This window comes from Mus musculus, chromosome 16, assembly GCF_000001635.26.
Source record: "Mus musculus strain C57BL/6J chromosome 16, GRCm38.p6 C57BL/6J".
Taxonomy (NCBI): Eukaryota; Metazoa; Chordata; class Mammalia; order Rodentia; family Muridae; genus Mus; species Mus musculus.
This window is the reverse complement of record NC_000082.6, coordinates 30886553-30891214: the sequence shown is the minus strand read 5'-3', so window position 1 is coordinate 30891214 and position 4662 is coordinate 30886553. Positions and strand designations below refer to the sequence as shown.

The 4662-nt window shown below is 50.8% G+C and overlaps 1 non-coding gene across 1 annotated transcript; it reads right to left on the bottom strand.

The window, feature by feature from the left end:
- Positions 1–1984: 1984 nt before the first annotated feature.
- On the bottom strand, positions 1985–2119 carry Gm25375. The gene has a single exon (XR_003952019.1). It is a non-coding gene; the product is annotated as a small nucleolar RNA SNORA17 (small nucleolar RNA).
- Positions 2120–4662: the final 2543 nt, after the last annotated feature.

Here is a 4662-nt window from a genome sequence, read left to right as displayed (position 1 = left end):
ATGTGTCACGGAGACTTTATAGTTTTGAATCTGTAGGACCAGCCCGTTCATGTGCTCCAGCAGTTCATCAATGGGGTAGATGTTGGAGTGGGCCAATTCAAAGCCCTGGATCTAGACCTGAGAGGTATCTGAACTGGTCAGCCTACAGGCTCTCATACAATCATGCCCTTGGGGCTAGCTCACCAGCAACCCTGCAGTTGCAGAGCTGGCTCTACTGTGCTGCCCAGGGCTCTGTCTCCCAAGTGTTGCAGCAGGTAAGGGGGAGGGCCAGCTCTCCCTTCTCTCATCACCCCAGGGCAAGGGATGAGGATAGGAAAGGGTATCTCTCTCTCACCATTCTGCCTCACAGCAGACAAGTCGTGGGACCAGCTCTTCCATGCTCACACCCTTGGGGCTGGCTCACTTGTATCCCCACCCCTAGTTCCCCATCTCCCCCCTGAACCCTGCTATCAGGGTCAGCTCTACTGAGCAGGGTTCGCTCTCCAGTGTGCTACAGCAGGTGAGGGGCAGGACCAGCTCTCCTGCTCTTTACCCAGTTGGAGCCAGCTTTCCCACCTGGTGCCTGTGGCAAGGACATAAGGCAGGGGAGGGGCTATCTCTCTCTCTCTGATGCTACTGCATACCAAACAAGAGGCAGGGCCAGCTCTCCCATGCTCATGCTCTTGGGGCTGGCTTACCTGCAACCCCCACATTCAGGGCCACTTCTACTGTGCTGCCCAACTGAGTTGTAGGGCCACTCTCCTGAGTGCTGTAGCTGGTGAAGGCAGGGCCAGCTCTCCTGCTCTTATGACTCCAGGGCAAGGTCTCCTGCTTGCCACATGTGGTGGTGGTGGGGTAGCTCTTTCCCATCTATACCACATCACAGATGAGTGGTAGGGCCAGCTCTCCCGTGCTCGTATCTTCAGGGTGGGCCCACCCACAACTCTTGACCTGTGTGGCCCACTCTCCCAAGTACTGCAGCTGACTAGGGGTGGGGTCAGCTCTCTTGCTCTCATGTTCCCAGGGCCAGTTCTCCCATGATGCCCAGGTGAGGGGTGGGACCAGTTCTGCACATCCTTCAGACATTGACATGTCCCCTGGAGGCATGTCACTGGGCCTTTGGTGGTAACAGACCACAGGGGCATGGACCCAGACATGGCCCTTCGTGGCAGCATAGGCCAGGACCCCACGTGGTCCCAGGTGGCATCAAGGAACCCACAAGTCTCCAGTTTTGCCTCTATTCATTATGCCCCACATCCTTCAGTTTCTCTTTCTCTTACATTTCTCCATGACTTTCTTTTCTTTTTTAAAAAGATTTATTTATTTATTTTATGTATGTGAGTACACTGTAGCTGTACAGATGGTTGTAAGCCTTTATGTGGTTGTTGGAAATTGAATTTTTAGGACCTCTGCTCACTCTGGTCAACACTGCTTTCTCTGGTCAACTCTGCTCACTCAGTCTCTGCTTGCTCTGGCCCAAAGATTTATTTATTATTATAAGTAAGTATACTTTAGCTGTCTCCTGACACACCAGAAGAGGGTGTCAGATCTTATTACAGGTGGTTGTGAGCCACCATGTGGTTGCTGGGATTTGAACTCAGGACCTTCAGAAGAGCAGGCAGTGCTCTTACCCGCTTAGCCATCTTGCCAGCCCCTCTCCATGACTTTCTTGTTTCTATTAGTGGCGCCTGGGGTCTCTGAGTGTCTGGGATCTTCTCAGGAGTACTATGCCCAGCTCATGCATTATGATGCTGGGCAGGGGTCATCTTGGGCAGGGTCTGCCCTCTCAGGCCTGTGTGGCATTGATTGGTGGTCATCTCAGGCTAGCTCCCTGTCAGGGCACCATGACACTGGTTTGGTGGTTGTCCTGGGCTCACTCCTTGCCAGGTCCACCCAAGTGGCCCCTTTTGAGGGTCGTATATCTAGGGCTTACTCCCACCCAGGGCCCATGATCACAGGTGAGGTTCTTCTAGCCCCGGCTTGCTCCCCATTCTGGAAACCCAGGTGGGCCTGCCTAGAGGGTCATCTCAGGCTTGTTCACAGGTCAGAACACTGAAATGTAGACATAGCCTCTCCTCTCTGCCACCTACTGATGCACATGTGACACAGCAACCATACCTGCAAAGCCTCTAGGGCCAGAGGCTATAAAGATATTTACAGCACCTGTTCTAAGGCTAATGGACACTGTGGGGAAGGGACAGGAACTTTGTAAGAGACAGAAGATAGGGTGAAGGCTGTAAATTGTCATCCTTTGAGCATGAGGTAACCACTGTGATCAAGAATTCACAACTGTGGTACCTGCACTGGCCCCATACAAGATTGGCCCTGGGAACATTCCATCATGGAAGTGGGAGGAGCTTATGGAGTCTTATGGGGCCATATCCCTCAGTGCTGAAGAACTATTGGCTCAGAAGGATTTGGGGGTGGGAGTCACTGTCTTCATTCATGTATACACAGAGGATCATACCCGGCTCCAATGAACAGATCCAAACTCCTGGTCACACAGATGGTTCTGATTAAACCCAGTGACTCACAAACCAAACCAAACAGATACCAATGTGAGACAGAAGTTTGTAGGAAAGACTTTGGGTTGATGAGGTAGGAGGAGGATGGGAGGTGAGGTGAGGCTGGTTAATCTTCATCCTGTGCCTGTGTGGAATTGCCCAAGAACAAATTTAACATAATTAAGAAAGGAAAGAAGGAGAAGGGGAAGGGGAAGGGGAAGGGGAAGGGGAAGGGGAAGGGGAAGGGGAAGAAGGGGAAGGGGAAGGGGAAGAAGGGGAAGGGGAAGGGGAAGAAGGGGAAGGGGAAGGGGAAGAAGGGGAAGGGGAAGGGGAAGAAGGGGAAGGGGAAGGGGAAGGGGAAGGGGAAGGGGGAAGGAGAAGGAGAAGGAGAAGGAGAAGGAGCAGGAGCAGGAGCAGGAGCAGGAGCAGGAGCAGGAGCAGGAGCAGGAGCAGGAGGAGAAGGAGAAGGAGAAGGAGAAGGAGAAGGAGAAGGAGAAGGAGAAGGAGAAGGAGAAGGAGAAGGAGAAGGAGAAGAAGAAGAAGAAGAAGAAGAAGAAGAAGAAGAAGAAGAAGAAGAAGAAGAAGAAGAAGAAGAAGAAGGTTTATCCCAAATATCTCAGGCTACCTGATCTGCATAAATGAGCACAAATTTCCCCTCCTCTCACAAGGACAAAATGTGGTCATTCTATGAGTAGAAAATGGACCTTTTATAGCCCATAATCACATATTCATTGGGGGAAATGCACTAAAAATCATTCCTCTGTTTGTTGACTTGAGTGCGATTTTTCTGTAGTCCTTGTGTAATGACTATGATTTTGCAGTAATGGTATGAAGAATAAACAGGCCACTATTTCTCAACGGTGACACAAAATCAAGTATGGGAAGTGCTTCATTAGGCAGGGCCAGGACAGGGGAGAGGGCCTGTGGCTGGGGAGCTGGTGATGTTTGGGCCCCTTTGCTGACTTCTCTGGAGTGAAGGGGTCCAGGGGCTCTGGGGTGGGGTTGCTCTCCTCATCCACCCATCCACCACCTCAGCAGGCATGCCCCCCTATGCTTGACCATCTCAGGAGTACCAGCCACACCAACATCCATCATTCCCTTTGTAAAAAGGTCATGATGTGCCTGGCCATCAGGAAGGCTCACCATGGGACAAGGCCTAAGGGTCTGGGGAAAGAGATATACTGAATGAATATAATGAATATAATGAATGCCTATTCTAGAACTTTTCTTGCTAGATTCTTAATCCCGGCCTTTTGCTCTCCTACATGGCTCTGAGGGGATCTCTGTTCTTCTTCTTCTTCTTTTTTCCTAGAATATTTTAAATGAAAGAGATTGTTTCAAAAGAGCAGCTCTGTGGCTAATTTGAACTACCTGTGCCTGCTGCTAGCACAGCTGTTCCTGAGGTCCTTAAATTATTCATAAGGAATAGGACATGGATTGCTGTGGGGCTTGGGGATGGGAAGCCTGCATACATCTGTTTAGGTTAAACACTGAAGTCCTGAGAGGTGTCACTCAACCAGACTTCAGTTTGTACCACCCACTCAGACTTAGGTGGTGGCCCTGCTGTAGAAACCTGGATGTGTCTGAAACAACAAAGAGGGGGATGCCCTCTGCCCCTGCCCCTCCCCCAGGCTGGCGTTAATGGGCTGTATGTATTCCAGGCATGCTCTGCACATCTGCTGTTTACAGATAATGGTGTTTGGATGGCAACCTGGACCTATTCACTGGGTCTTAGAGCCTGAGCAAAGCCATGTGGCTTTCCTGAGGATGAGGGGGTTCTCTGTGCTGGGAAATATAAGCTGAGGGCCTTGAGAGGCAAGAGGTTTTTAGTGGACGTGGAGAGCCTCTGGGTGGGAAAGTTGAGGATTGGTACATGAGTCTACCATGTACCATGGTTCAGAGCTTGTAGACAGAGCTTGGTTCCAGACTGAAGCTGGACAGTCTCGTGCAAACTGGCAATCAGGTGAACTCTTTCACTCAAGATAATGGTACATTGTACCCTCCCTCATAGGAGGCACAATGCCAGGACTATATCAGCTAATGTTCACAGGAACCCTTTGAAGAAGATACTTCTAGGATCCTCATTTTAGAGATAAGGTGTGGGCTGCTATGGGGTGTAGGGGATGAGGTGGGAGAGGGAGATAGCCCGCATCCAGAGTTCTTCCTGTGCTCTGGGCAG